Source organism: Pinus tabuliformis, chromosome 1_2, assembly GCF_031772625.1.
Source record: "Pinus tabuliformis cultivar Carrire ecotype Pingquan chromosome 1_2, CPIR1, whole genome shotgun sequence".
NCBI lineage: Eukaryota > Viridiplantae > Streptophyta > Pinopsida > Pinales > Pinaceae > Pinus > Pinus tabuliformis.
The window spans coordinates 1,139,985,013-1,140,002,059 of NC_142298.1; the positions used below are offsets into that span (position 1 = coordinate 1,139,985,013).

General features: G+C 35.9%; 1 pseudogene; it reads right to left on the bottom strand.

Annotated features, from left to right (window-relative positions):
• Nucleotides 1-8,085: 8,085 nt before the first annotated feature.
• Nucleotides 8,086-8,964, bottom strand: LOC149210204 (putative GPI-anchored protein At4g28100 pseudogene; annotated as a pseudogene).
• Nucleotides 8,965-17,047: the final 8,083 nt, after the last annotated feature.

Here is a 17,047-nt window from a genome sequence, read left to right on the forward strand (position 1 = left end):
ACCTAGAACAACTGCAAGATGGGTGTTGGTAACATCATCGAGCTGTTGGATAGAATTCTCATCAATATTACACTTCTCTCTACTTTCTCCGTTGGATATGCTAACATTCTAACGTGCTCTGCCTCCAACCATTTCCCAATAACTCTAACGCTGGAAAATCATAGGCCACTTGGGCCCATTCCATTCAGATACATTTCTCTCTAGAATGATATACGAGCAGTTGCAAGAATTGTTTACAGCTCTTGGGTCCATCACGTAGAAGGCTCTCTCGGTTTCATTTGGGAAACAAAACTACAGAAAACAAAACAAGCCATCAAAGAATGGGCTAAAACAAAGTATCAACAACCAGAGAAGGTAAAAGAAGAAATTAAGAACAATCTGGAGAGTATCTAAAGAGCAATAGAGGATAATGGCCTTTCCCAAGAGAAAAAACAGTATGAAAATGAACTCTACTTACAGCTACACCGAGTTAACAGATAAGAGGAAATAAAATGGAGGCTCAAATAGAGACAATTATGGTTACAAGGGGGTGACAAGAACTCAGTTCTTTTTCACAAGAAAACGACAGCCAAAAAGATAAGGAATAATGTTAGCTCCATCCTAGATGCAGAAGGTGATAGACAAAGCACTCAGGAAGCCATTCGAAGAGTTGCTATAGATCACTATTGGGACGTGCTAACTGAAACAAAGGAAGTAGAGGATTATACAAATTTATTGCAGCATCTCCTAACAGGGATAAGAAGGGAAATGAATGACATTTTAAGCAAGGAGATAGATGAGGAGGAAATCAGGAGATCAATTTGGACTTTTCAACCTAATAAAGCCCCGGGACCAGATGGCTTTCCCATCTGCTTTTATCGAGCTTTCTGGGGAATTACTAAAAAGGACTTGAAAATAATGCTCAATTGGATCCAACGAAAAGGCAAAATAGGAGGATAAACCAATGCTACACATCTGGCACTCATCCCCAAAGAAAACATGCCATCTTGCTTTGCTCGTTCCAGGCCGATATCACTCTATCACTTCTCCCATAAAATCTTGACAAAAGTCATTTCTACGCACCTAAAGCCTTTGCTCCCTTCTCTCATTTCTGAAAATCAAGGGGGATTCTTAGCCAATAGACAAATAACTTATTCCATTTTACTTGTGCAAGAAGCCATCCATTTGAGTCAAACTAGAAATGAGAAAGGGTTTATCCTCAAGCTTGATTTGGCCAATCCATTTGACAGAGTGAGGCACTCCTTCCTCTTGGTAGCTTTGAAGAAGATGGGATTTGATGACTGCTTTCTCAACCTCATTCGAGCCTACATTTCAGGGCCATGGATCTACCCTCTTGTAAATGGGAGACCTGGAGAAGTTTTCCAATCCTCCAGAGGCCTCCGACAAGGTTGCCCCCTCTCACCTTATATCTTCATTCTAATGGTTAATCCTTCAACAGAGCATTGGACTTCAGCCGAAGGGTTGGCTTAATCATAGGAATAAAATTTGGGGATGGGGTCAAGAACATAAATCATTCACAATTTTCAGATGACACCCTGCTAATTGGAGGGGCCTCCACCACAATAGCCAAGAACTTCAAATCTCTCCTTAACAAATAGCTACTCTGGTGGAATGGTAAATAATTTGAAAAGCTGCATATATGGCTGGAACACAATAGTACTGGTGCTTCACAATATCGTCATCATCTTTGGAGTCACATGCAAGTATGATTGGACTCACTTCTCTTACTTGGGCATGCCTGTAAGTGTTGGACCTTTGAGAGCAAAAGTTTGGGACACAATAGTTGATAAAATGAAAAGAAAAGTGTAGTAGTGGGGATCTATTTGGCTCAATCCAGCTGGTCGCCTCACTCTTCTTAAGACAGGTATATCTTCTCGCCCCCTATATCATTTTTCTCTTCTTCAAGCTCCCGCCTCCTTCCATAACAAAATGGAAATCGTCCTTCGCCAATTCCTATGGTAGGGGGGGAATATGATAAAAAGAAATTAACCTTGATTAATTAGAAGCAGGCGATCCAGCCCCAAGATCGAGGAGGTATTGGAATTAGATCTCCTAAATCTCTCAATTTAGCCTTTGGAGGCAAAATTGTCTAGAGACTCATTAGTAGACTCCCAACATGGTGGAAAAACGTTTTGGAAATTAAATACCTCAATTTTCCTAGACATCATATTCTTGATTGAGATATTCCCAATAGAGAATCCTCCAAAATTTGGCAATTATGCAAGAGAGAAATTCCATTAATTGCTCAAAATACTTCAAAAATCCCCAAGGGAGGTGCAAGCATCAATATTGGAGCAGACAAAATCATGGGTCAGTAGCCAATAAACAGACATGGGGGAGTCCACCCTATCCTTTCCTCTTTTGAAAGAAGAAACATTCATTACCTAGACCATATCTCCCAATGGGATCCTCACACCCTTATTTGGTCAGGTTGGGCCTTCCCAGCCATACCCAATAGTCTTAACGCAATTATTTCTGTCCTTCAATCCATTTTGCACAGTATAACCGCTGTCAAAAGGAATGATATTGATGTGTTTCGTTGGGACCCATCCGGATCCTCTTACACCATCCAAACTCCTCGCCATTATATTTGCAACATCAGCTACCCCATGCCATGTTGGCACCACAGGAAGGTGGTTTGGAAATATTAGGAAATGCCAAAAAATCAAGTTTTTCTCTCAACCCTCCTCAAAGGGAAAACCCTCGCGACTGAAAATTTTCAAAAGAGGGGAATTAATGGCCCCTCTCGTTGTCCTAACTACTTAGCTGCTGAAGAATTAATGCATCATCTCTTTATTGAATGCCCTTTTGCCATCAACTACTGGAGGAACTTGTCTCATAACAATCAAATCTCATGGAACACCCAAAACACCATAGGAGAAATTATTTACAAATGGAAAAAAAACTACCCCTAGCAGCACAGGAAAAATAACACAGTGAAGAGAGTCTGGGACATTCTTCCCCACAATATGCTATAGAATATTTGGCTAGCATGAAATCAGAAAGTTTTTAAGGATAAGGACTCGATTGTTAGAAGCCTTTGCACCAAGGCAAGGAGTCTTACCCTTGAGATCATCTCAGTTAAGAATTCGAGAAGTATAAATGTCAGTGAACTCATCATAGAAGAACACATTTTCTTATTGAAAGTATATAATTACTCATAGGTAAAATACTTGATGGTTATCCATTGCATATCTTTAAATCATCATTTAAAACCAAAAAATAATATTATGTCACCTAAATATTTAGATTCATAATAATACTAAGTTCCATGAAAATTCAAAGATAATTTTTTACATTATCTAATATAATATTTGATACAAAATATAAATATATGACACACTAAGAAGGAAAAATAGCAGGCCACCAACTTTTAGCTTTCAAATCCATCCAATAAGAGAAAGGAATTAGGAAATAAATTATGAATTGATACATACACATACTATTCTAAATGATGGTTTACTAAAAAATCCAGTTACACCAAAATAATGTCACAACTTACAAGTTTCTAAATTCTATTGCTCCAATGATAATGAAAGCAATGAAATGCCTCTAGTTGCATGAAAGGTATGCATTAAAACCAAAGAAAGAGGGGAATTGAATATTTGTGCAAAAGATTCTCCTCATATTTAAATGCATCTTGAGAAGCATAAAGGGAGAAAAGCTATGCCATAGTAACAAAATGATTCAATCCAAATGCATCACATATTTTACTACGTTTTCTAAAAGGTTGGTAAGATGTGGACATTTTTTAACCTTGATGGCATTTTTCATGTGTCATCAACCAATACGAATAGCACACGAAAAAACATTCAAATGATATCTTCAATTTCTTGTTATAGTAGCCATCATCCATGTAATTATTCATGAATGTATTCCACCTTCCATCAATACACAAAGAATATTAAAATTTCATATAAAAAATATACATATAGTAAAGGACAACAAAAGATATATATATATATATATATATATATAAACTTTTTGCAAAGTAAAAATACATATAACTTAATAATCCTCACATGTCAAAAAGCCTTCTTTCCTTCGCAACTTGCCAAATCTCATAAATTTTTTCCCATTTCACCTCTGTTGTGTTAGGACGTATTAATGATATATGTATCAATGCATCAAGTGTGTTAATTGATAGCCTTATTATCCTTATATATTTGATCATATTTTTCTTAGAGAACCCTCATTCACATGCGCCGGTGCTCATTGGTATGACAAGCATTGCTTGCATATTTGGATCCCTAAAGTGCCAATCTTTATTTGAGAAAATACTTTCCATGCATCTTCCATTAAGAATATTTCTCTATTCAAATAGACCACGTAAATAAATTGATATAATTCTCTTTTACAAGTTGTAATATCAAACATTAGTACATTTTCACCTTCATTACATGTTTTATGTTGCAAATGTGAAAAAAGTATTTCAAGCCAATGCTTTACACTATTTTCTCTAACATAAATATCTGATAGGTAATGACAAGGACTAAACAAACTTGTTGGATTAAAAAGATGAAGATATAGAAATCTTGAATCGAAACTCTCAATCAATTCTTGGACATAATTTCTTGTAAGTTGTATGCAACTCTGAACGGAGCCCTCAATGCAAGCTGCCATTGGTTGTGACAATTGTTCATCATGGATTGAAATATAGAAAAAATCATGTCTATGGGTATTCCCCTCTTTGTCAACATTTTCAAGGAAACCATCTTTGGAGTCTTTCAAAAATTTAGTAAGATGTAAAACACCTTCTACAAAAGAATTTAGTATACAAAAATATCTTTTAAGAGTATCTAGTGCATAGTTAATACCTATTCCAAGAAATGTGACATCGACATTATCTTCTTGAAAATTTTCATTTATATTATTCAACTCCTTCAAAACATCAGCAAGCATTTTTAAACCAAATTGAATTAAAACGATCCTTGCCTTATGATACAAATCCTTGCCTTATGATACAATGAATTCTTTCTTTCTCTCTTCTACACGCTCAAAATAGAGAGCCATAAAATCCCATGGATTTGAAGAACCTGCAAGGATTCTAATTCCATTATCTCTAATAAGGAAATAAGCTTATTATTTCTCTTTGCTAAATTTCCAACCCATGAGTATACCTTGTTTGTTATTTTCTCAACATACAAATACTCAGGTATCTTTTTCAAAGCATATGATGCTACAAGTGCTTCAATTTGTTAAATGCAATGAGTGCCAATAAAATTTACTAAATCATTCTTTAGCAGTGTGAGAAATCCATTTTCTCATCCAACCATAGATGAAGCACCATCAATCGACACAGCTATTAGTTTCTCATTTTCCAACTACTTTGTTTCCTTTAAATTAACAATGGTATCTTATATAGTCATTCCTTTTCCACTAGGAACAATAATCATTTTCATAAATTGTGTGACTGGAGGGCCCAAACCTTTTAAATCTACATATGTAGAATACACAACAAGGTGTTGTTCCAAACCATTGTCTATACTTTCATCTAACATTATAGAGAAAAAGGGATTTTCTAATACTTTTCTAGTTTGCACCTCTTCAAGATAATTTGATATAGAGTGAATAAATTTAGTAGCTTCTTTTCTATTTATGTAGGAAGAATACTCCACTCGAGAAGGCATATTATGCATCTGTAGATGCATTTGAATATGACAAAGGTCTTCATAAGTAAAAATTGAAATATTTTTTTTGCAATAAAATATGCTAACTAAATGGTAGTTCTGACCATTTACTTATTAGCCTCACTTATAGTCACTATGTGTTCTTTAATGGGATTTTCAAACCTTTCAGTCTCATACAAATTTCTCTGAGTTGATGTTTGATGAATAATTAAATCCATCTGCAATACCCCATGGACCTTGAGCCTTGTATTTCTCACAAATTTTACACTTCATATGAGTCTTTGATATTCAACATTGATACTATACGTCCAAGGATGTTCTATCATCCACTCTTCTCGGAATTCACGTTTTGAGAAGGCCTTCCTCCTCGAACTACCAGATCCACCATCGTGTCCTTCCTTTTTATTGCTAAGAATTTCTATATCAACAAAATACTCTTCATTCATATCTTCATTAGCATCATCATTCAAATGAGGTTTATATGGAATATATTTAACATTATAAGTCTCTGATGTTTTAAAATATACATAAAGAAAATTTAGTTGATTGACCCTTCCTTTTTTGAGGCATTTCTATTTAAATAATTTACCTACATGCAAAACAATTACAATAAATCACAATAAGCAAATAAAGAGTGAAGGATTGATAGTCATTAAATAAGCAAAGATGTCAAGATAATAAGGTGTAATTACTAAAGAATAGCACATTCCACCTTGAAGTGTATATGAATGTGGAATGATTTTTTTTATCTATTTGTAATAGTAGAATTTTATTAATCACTCAAATTACATTTTGGTAATTTATGATGATAAAATCCCTTCAATAAATATGATATTTATTATGGTTCATTAGATTTCTTTGTTTTGATGAATTCTCCTTAAAAAATTACTAGACACTACCTATAGTACAATGATTACTTACTATAAAATAGATACATTACCTATAGTCCAACAAGTAGATCAATAATAAGTCAATTCAAAAAAGCAACTTCAAACCTTATTTTTATGGAACCTTAACCTATGTAAAATAACAAAACATTTTAAAATTCTTATGGAATTTAATATTCTTAAACCTATAAGAAATCAAATTAAGCTAAATATATGTTTGTTATTAATAAATTTAACATAAAAGATTTAAACTAGAATATATTAAGTATTAAGACAAGTGAAAATAAACTAAATATATACAGTTAAATATGCGCAAATTATTAATTATTATTATTAAATTGATTGTAAATAGTAAAACAGATAGAGAATATATAAATATATAAAATTAGTGTAATTTCAATCATAGTTTTATTATTTTTAATGGTAAAATAAAAACAATAAAGGTATTAATGTCACACATCTAACTAATAAGGTAACTTATAGTAAAATAAAATTTGTCTATATTAATAATAATCCATGAATTACCAATAGCATTATGGTTATTCACTTTCAAAAGAACATGGTGTAATTCGTTAATTTAAATTGTAATGAAATGTTGGACTATGGTTTTTCAGCACATTTATAATTTACCATTATACATGACTGTAAGTTCCATAATCCGGTTGGCAACTTCATGTTTATTGGTGTGATTTAACGTATAACCTGATATTTTATTAACCTTCCATAAATGTTTAAGTGTTATGGAAATTATGGCCATACCGCCTCTTTTCAACCTTACATTAATACCCTGGTTGTCATATGCCTATGGTTATGGTTCGACTGCCAAAGAGCCTCCAGTTGGAATCCTTCCGTGGGAATATGCATCGGCTCTATGGTGCAGATGCCTCTTCCAAATCCAACAGTCGTGGTGTTAGATCCTAGTACATTGTGTGTCTTGAGGTGATCTCCCAGCGTTGTCAAGCCGTGAGTGTTAGTCGGTCGAGTCCTCAAATGGTTCGCTTTTGTATTTCTCTGTTATGGTTCTCTATCCGCTGCTTTACCTCGCCACTGTTTTCCTTTGATCAAGCTACCCACTTCTGGTTGCCTTCAAAATTGGTTCCTTTCAGTGGTATAACATGATGTGGGCTGGGACACAATCTCTATTTTTAGAAAGGGTTTCCAGCTTGGATAATCTCTTAAAGTAAGCGCATATTCGTTTTAGGTGTTAAACTTAAAGAGTTTCTGAGTTTTATAGATTTTCTCTTCTTTTGTCATCACATACTCATCTTGTTTTCTATTGAATGTGCAGCTCTGGTTGGCTATGATGTGGGTCCTGGGAGTCATGCCGAATTGTGGTTGGGTCTACCAGTTTCTTGGCGCCCACTACTGGGTATGTGTTTTTTTATCGAACTAGGCTAGGGATAATAGTTAACATCCTTCATCATTGAACTGGACGGAATATTATCCCTGTAATGTATTTTTAAAACGTTTCTCTAGCCTAAGGCTGAGGGTTTTGTTATAATAACTCAGAGGGACTGGGTCGTCAAAGGTTCGAGACCTGCCCAAGCAGGCTTGGGAATGAGGACAGATTACAGGGACTGTGAAAGTAGGATAAGTGTGGTGGTGTAGAAAACTGTTGCAGCACCACCAAAGTGGAGTCTGATGGCAGAAGAAGAAGAGTTGTCGACCTGAAGAGAATCAAGGGCGAGGGGCATATTTTCTTGGTCTGGACTGCACTGTGACTGGTTGGCCAGGTGGGTAGTGTATACGAGAGCCCTGAGCACTGCAGAAATGGTGGGAATATATGCAGTCTTGTTCTTTGCTAGTAACCATGTTAACCCCATTAATTCACAGTCTTTGTTGTATATTCTGCTGGTTCTCTCAGAGTAATGCCCATTCTTGCCTGGACTGCCATTTATCTTCTGGAGTGCCCTAAGGTAGTTAGTGCATCCATGGTGAGACGGGCTAGTGCAGTTGCTCTCCAGGGCTCGAACTGTAGAGAGGGGCATGGCTGCATTGTGCCCATGGGTGGAGACATTGAATGCATTTGGACAGCTAAGCGAGCTAACATGGTGGAGCCTTACGCCACAGAAACAGAGTATTGGATCACAAGAAGCATTGGGGCTAGGGATATTGATGCCCCGGGTCTTTAAAGAGATTTGCAAAATGTTCACACACGCCTGCGAATCGTCGGGACAGAGAGGCTGCAAGTCGGATGACGAGACGGACGGGGATGCCGCTTGGAGCGTAGTTCGGGCATGGGCAGCATATAACCAGGTGGCCAAAACAGGGTAGCAGCGGCTCCTATCGAGAAGCCCCTTTCCATCGTCGCAGGCCTCCTTCACACCTCCGAAGAGCTCATCCGAGAGATCGAGGTGGCACATCTCCTTCCCCTGCTGAACAAGGAATGCAGGTACAGTGTTCGAATCCTCATTTTCATACTTTTGGTTTTGGTTATGAAATTGCATGTTTATTGCCAAGAATGTGCTTGTGTTATGTTATGCTTCTGTTTTTCTTATATATGAGATCTCCTTCCTATTTATTGAGCATATTTGGTCTTACAAGAGGGTATTTGGAGCGTTATACATGTTTTCAGTAGGATTCCACTACTTTTTATTTTTCTAGAAGACCAGTTCCTTATTTTATTCACTTACCCTATGATTTGTATATGCTTACATACTCCTTTCTATATATATATATGCATCAATATGTCTTACACCTTTCATTTTATGGTTTCTAGTTCTAGTCTACTCTAGGTTTTTTGACTTTGCCAACTATTTGGCTCATCTCTAGGATTTCAAACTAGCTTTCGCTCCTTTGTGATTTCTAGGTATAACTACTCACTATGTGAGACTTTGATTTTAGTTTTGATGTACTATAATGGTTATTTCTAAAGCGTTGATGATAAAATTATGCTACATTAGGGTGGCATCCTCTTTCACACTAGTATAATGAATTTTTCCCAAAGTATTGGGTATTTGTTTATACATCAAATTGAATTTTCATTATCTATATTTAGTCAAATGATCCCTAACTTTAGTGTGCCTAGTCTATCTCGCTTCAAGAGGGATTCAATATTAATTTTTTTGTTATGGAAGTAACAATACTCTTTTATTTTTCAGTTACACCAGTAACAATTCCTTATTGACAATTTTCTATTCTTTTTGGTATAGAGCACGAGAGATAATTATGGATTTAACTAATAGGTATAATACCCTCTATTACTCTATTGTCCTTTGTTCGATGAAGTTATGGATTTCATTTCATTTTCGACATATTTATTTTCTTGCGTTCTTTCCTGTAGGTATGTGTAGAAGCTCAAGTCCATTTACGCCTTCCACACCTAACGATCTCCTAAAATTTTGACTCGTGTTTGCAACTCAACAGGTTAGTTTTCATGACATTCTTCATACTCTGGTTACCCCGTTCATATCGGATTGAGTCATGAGCATCATATTTTCCCTTTGTTCTTTGGTATTTATTTAAGGGGTTAAGACCCTGTGTTCAAATGTTTCCCCTTACCAGGGAATTTGAACAGGATTTAACTTTACAATGGTTTTATGCCGTTAACTTATTTTCTAAAAACAATATATTCAGCTAGCTCCGAAAAGATGATGAGTATTTGTACTTAATTTTCTTCTTAACAAATATATTTATCAAAAGGGATTAATGCCTTCATTGTTTTTTTTGTAGAGATATTTAGTTGTGTGGGACAATTATAGCTAGTGTGTATTCTTGTACATGATTTTGAATTATGAGTTCTTCCTCTATCAAATTTCATATGTAAATTTGAATTTCTAGTAATGTATATGATTATTAGATAATGAATTTTATTTGTATTTTCTGTATTACCATGAATTCCTCTGAATGATGAATTTTGTTTTTCCATAAAAGTGTCTGTGTGTTTATAAAACCTGCTAAGGGAAAAATGTCTTTCTTATATAATTTTGAGTTTCAAATCAATCATTCAATCCCAACCAACATAATTTGTTTTTTGTTAACTATTGTCTCTCCCTAAGTACGTTGATCTTGTCGCGTAAATGTTTTAGAATGAAAAAGGAAGGATTGATATAACCCCCATGACTTCCAAGTTCATAAGATATCCATTATATTTTGTGGAAATCTGAAAGAGTGATCTTAGATAAATTCTTTCTACTTGATAGACATAATTTCGACTCGAGTTGTAATTTTGATTCTTGGCGCTTTATATAATAGTTCTATGAGTTAAATTCTAATATCCTTCGATATCGCACCAAGTATCCAGGAAAATCCAAACTATTTTCTTTTATTTTATTGTGTATACATGCATAATTTTCCTCATCCATTGTTCCTATCCAATGGTAGTGTTAAATAAGTTTATGAAAATATTACTGTAAATGTTTATCTTCGCTTCTGAAGATGTAACTGAGTTCATTAGACACTAGCTGGTGTACAAAACATAGTAATGTAAGGAAATCAACTGGCTAGTACTTACACTGTAACCCCCCTCTACACACTTCTTGGTGATGTAAAAATGCTTCTCCATATGAACAATAATTTAACTAATTAAATATTCCACACCTTCTATCTCACCTAATAACCATACTATCCTTAATGGATACACCCATTTACTCTCCTCATAACCCTCTTCTTTCGATAATTGTATTAGCTCTAATTATCCCTAATCAAAGAGTTAGGTAAGGTTTACAAACAAAAAATAACACATATAGTTAGATAATATGCCAAGGAATTTATATCTAGCTACTCCTTTTAGCACCAACATATTATGAAAAAACATATTGATTTTTTATTTAAATATGATAAATAATGCTACAATTCCTCACAAATATCATTGTCTATAGTACAGACATAAGTATTATAATTGAACAAAATTGATCACACTTATCATTGCTTATTACAAATACATTGGAATTAACAATCAACATAATTCATCACCCTCTGATTATTTTGTTTCTTCTCATTATATTGATGCCATTTCATACATTCACTTAATTCAACAGAATATTCATATATAAAACCTGTAAATAAAACACTAATTATAAATTGTAACCATGTAACAACTGGAAATACACATGGGAAATACAAGTTCCTCCCAGCGATGAATAGAATCCTCTAGTTCCCCCCAAGCTAATATATTCTTGCCCCTTGAAATATATAAAGAAGCAACAACCTCTCCCCTTGATTCTAAAGTAAAGTATTTCTATAAATTTTCTTCCTAAGAAGATTTTTCCTTAGTGGCATCCTGCATTTTTTTCATCTGCCAACCCACTCACCTAGCTTATCTTTCTTTTTCTTCAGAAAAAAGGTGTTTCTTCCTTTTCCTTAAAAGTTGTCTGTCTCTCCTGCGACACTTTATTCCAGCCATACTTAGTATATTTCTTGAGCTAAGTGATTTAATGAAATGTTTTTCTCCTATCTAATTAAATCTTATTTATTATCTCCTCGGAATTTTTAGGTTTCCTTTCTAGTGAAGATTTATTTTACTCTCATCTATCAAGGATGATTTCCCAAATTTGGAAAGAATCTCTTTACTCTAGTGGTCTTTAAGCCCTGCCAAGTTATCTGCTGAAGACAATTGCAGTTCCAACAACTGATGAATATGTGCACTAGATTTACTTTTGGGGTCTAATTGAAGGTGGCCTATATGTTCTAAAATAAAGCTCTGTTGCATATATTTTGTCCTGTTCAACCTACAAACTAAATCTGTGGCCAAAAATTTATGTTACGCCTATGATTCCTCTATGGAGATATCAAGGGGCTAGCGCAGATTCTATGCCGATGAGTAATGCAAAAAATACACACGTTAAACTATGCAAGAAGGAAGAAAACCTTGTGAATGGAAGGATTTTAAATGGGATCTATCCGAGTACCCTTTTGGAAGGAACGACAGTAAGGACGAAAGGAGGGTCATCGACAAGCAACAACGGGAACCACCAGAAAGCTCTTGAATATGTAAACTCCATTGCGGAACCATTCTGTGAGAAGAGTGAAGATAGAAAGACTAGCCAAGAAAACTAGCCCTCAAGGCATTGTGTTGCAGAACGAGGAGATCTTATCCTACAATGGGGCTAAAACAAGAGGCCTTGTGGTTATAGAGCAGAATACAGAAGCGTGGTTGAAGAATCTTCTATTAAGGCTAAGAAAATTATTCAGAATGATAGACATAACGAAAGGCATGACCAACAGACATTCAAAATGGTTTTTTTTTTTAATTAATTTTTTATATTGTCTCTAGAGAGACAATAGTTTGAATTATGGACATTTTCTTTTTTTAAATCATTTTTTTATATTGTCTTTAGAGAGACAATAGTTTGAATTATGGACATTTATTTTTTTAAAATAATTTTTCATATTGTCTCTAGAGAGACAATAGTTTGAATTATGGACATCTATTTTTTTTTTTTAAATAATTTTTTATGTTGTCTCTAGAGAGACAATAGTTTGAATTATGGAATTGTCTCTAAAAAGAAAAAAATGTAATTGTCTCTAAAGTGACACAAATGAAGTTGTCTCTAGAGAGACAAATGAAATTGTCTCTAGAGAGACAAATCAAATTGTCTCTTAATAGACAATAATTCTTGTCTTTATAGAGACAATAATAATATGTGTTTTATATTGTCTTTATAGAGACAAATTTTTGAGACATTATATTTTGAGACACCCGCTTAGAGACAATATTTAAGACAATACACAAGTTTCATTTTGTCTTTAGTTAAGACAATTGACTCAAATATTGTCTTAAAACCCCCCTACATGTAGTAGTGTGAGTTAATGGTTCTGTTAATGCATTTTTAATTGTTTGTTTATATGGTTATTTAAACTATTTATTTTTATTTGGTGAACATGAGCTAGATTTATTTTTTTTAGGATGTGACATACTTACACATGTCCCTCACATTGAATTGTAGAATGAGCCTCCCTGCTCAATTATATGTGAACTCCAAATTAAATATTAAAGTAATTAAAAGTCTTTTTCGTGTCTCAGAAAGACTTTATTAATGGAATAGGAACTCTCTTTTGACATGCATATTGGAATATTTAATTTATGACCATATTTGATTCACAACCCGCATTAAACTTGAGAAAAAATTATATTTAAATTATTTAATTTTTCTATATATAAAGTTCATATAAAATTATGTTATTTAATATGGACATTGTAACATTTTATTTATGGATGATAATAAAATAATTTTTTATTTTAAGTATTATATGTCAATTGAACATAAATAGAATTACATATATCAATATATTAGTTTTAGATATCATCTATTAGGTTCATATTGTCTAGCAAAGGAATTACGTAACTATTAAAAGTTAAATATATTTTTTTCAATTGCTTTATTTTTATATAAATTTGATGCAAAATTAAGGTGGAAATGGAAAATTTTATTTATGGTCGACATGGATTTTTTTGTTATTATTATTTTTTAATTCGTTAATGTAAATATTATTTTATTATTTTTAAATGTAATGTTACATGACAATATCTTTCTTATATTACATTATACACCGCCTGTAAGGACCTGTGGTCCTTGGCATGCCCGCCGGCTGAAGTGCGACGGAGTTCGAAAGTGAACGAAGGTGTGAAGTGCGAGCCAACCAAGGGTGCGTGGAAAACAAGTGTTAATGCACATGAATAATGGTTGAGCGATGTGTTTTTATACGTGTGGGAGCATGGATAGTTAGCCCACGGGGCCGACCCACATTTGGAATGAAGCCGACATGTGTTGATGGCATTTGTGAAGTGTTGGGGGCGTTTCTTGGCATGGTGGATGAGTCGGCTAGGACAACCAACTTGCCTAACCATCCGTACATATATACGATGAGTTTGAAATGAAAGTTCATCATTCGACAAGCAGTCTTCAAGGAGAAGTGCATGGAGAGAGGGCGCAAAAATGTTGAAGGCGCAAATAGATATCCGCCCAAGTCTCGGCCAAGTCCCTTGAACGCATAGTCTAAACGAAGGCCGATCGAGGTGTAGGGCATGCATGGGTGTGTGGCGCCTGGGTTATGCGACAGAGTGCCCAACGGTGAAATGTTGGTGGGTGCCCGGTTTGTGCAACGACTTGGAACGGGTTCTTGGGTGACTCGGGTGAGCGCCTACCCATTGTGCAAGTGTGCACAATATGAATTTTGGTGAAGTGTTGAGATTGTGAACAAAGATGTGTCTGGGGCAGAGGCGCATATGTGTGACGACTTGGAGGCATGCCCAAGTTGGGCAAACAACATGATCGTGCGACAAGGTGAGCAAAGGGTTGGTTAGTCATGCGACGACCATGCGGAGGTGCTGATGAGCTGTGAAACTGAGTTTGCAAAGTTGGAAATTTGGCTGTATAAATTTGGGGTTTCCCAAGGACTTAGCCTATACTTTGTAAAAGTGGAAAATTGTACATATATTGATATTCGGGCAGACTCATATTGCAAGGAGTTGCCCCTCCCTTTATACTGTTGTGCATTTCTCTTGTATAATGTTGTTTATGTGAATGGTATGGGCTTTCACTTGTATAAAGGATAAAATAAATAATACTTGGTAACGAAAATATAACTAAGTATGGAATATTAGGCATAGTCTACAATCGTAAGTATTGGTGAAAAGAAAACGGTTGGTAGTGCCGCACCTCACTATAAACGGTTGAAAGACTGCCGCAGGTGTAGGGGCGTGACAATTGGTATTAGAGCTGGTGAAATGAATCAAGGGGTTGATTCTATGAAGACCAAAGACTTGGCAGGGAGCTGAAGTTTTGCAGGTGACAGGTGGAATATCAGGGTGATTCAGGTGAATGGTGAAATAAGTTTAGCAGAGGTGAAGCCCTGTGCTTGGACCAAGCTGAACGACAAGGCATGGCAGGTTTGGAAGAATGCAAAGGGAAGCTCTTGCTTACCTTATATAGGTTGAGGTGGATGAAAGAGGAGAACCCCCGGATTCGAAAGGAACTTGAAGTCTTGGAAAAGAATATTGAAGACGAACTTCTTCAACTTGGTTGGACAATGGAGCAAGATGAAGTTGTAGATTGTGCAGACAAGGAAGAGGAAGCCATGATGATTGAGGATGTTGCAGATGTGACAACGATGGAGGATGAACTTGATATTAATTAAGTTGGACCAGGATCATGCAATTTGCAGACATGGGTGGATGAGGATACTCACATGGAGGAGCCTCATGATGATGATGTAAGTACTATTGATACTTTTGTTTCATTTGAGCATTTGGTAGATGAACCATATGCAAGGAAGGGGAAAATAAGTTTACCAATGCTAGGGAGCATCTTACCATGGATGTCTATGATGAGACCTTGTATGGAGAAGCAAGGATTGTTGATTGTTGGAGGACTTGTTGGGGTTGTTTGTGACCTTATGATAGAAGGTACAAGGACCCGTGACAAGGGAGGAACATGATGATCATTGTGGAGGATTGGATCATGCTTTAGCCACATGCAGAATTGGCTAAGTCCCCGGCATGACTCATGGACATATTGGAGGAGGGCACACACTTGAGTTTGATGATACTTGGGTGGAATTCTCATGGCCGAGACCAAGAGATAGTCTTGATGGAACTTTTAGTGGGGGAGCTATGAGGAAGGGACTCATGATGATGATGATATGGTTGGGTGACCAAGTTCACTAGACCGAATATTGCACATTGGATGAGGATGACCGATTTTTGTGATGGGTCTACTTGGTTGGACTACATGGGCAAATTAGTCATGGACATCAAGTTGGAGACAAGGAGCATGGTAGTCTTATTTAGGGACATGATGTAGGAGCCCTTATAGAGGTGTCACTTATGGGCATCCAATGAGGAGTGCCAAGGCATGGATGTTGTGCAGGTAGATTTGCTGGTGTGACATGGAGATGTCTTACTTATGAGCTGATGGAGAGGTTGTGAACTCTTGTACAACAAGGCCATGGACTTGGATAGAGTTGTGAGCAGACTATGGAGCATTCCTACTACATCGAGAGTTGAGGCATCTTGCAAAGACCTTTGGATCGAGACTTGTATGCTTGCTGAGATGTTGGTTGGAGATGACACATGGAGATCATGATGACATGAGATTTTTGTGACTTTTAGGAACTTCATATATAGTGGACTTAGAGGATCTGATGCATTGAGGAGCTGAGGTCAGAGACTTTGATGCAGGATGGGGTGCATACTTTCAAGTACATGTATGGATGTGGCTTAGAAGAGTGACTTGATGTAGAGGATCGATATGAGACACAACGATGATGATGCCTTGGTGGCAACACCTGGGCATGGGTTGAGCCAAGACTTAACCACTTTTGACACATGGGAGCTGATTGATCTATGATCATGGGCAGCCCATGGACAGATGAGATAGGTGCATACTTGTTTCTATGGCAGACTTGAGGGATGGCACATTGCAGATATTATGGAGGTTACTTCATGGACCTGGATGTGGCACATCGAGAGCCAGTTTGATGAGATGGTCTCTTCACGTTGAGGAGGCACACATATGGATGATGATGTTGGGATAGATGTGGCTGATTTCAGGCAACACATTAGTACCAAACATCATGGAAAACATGTTG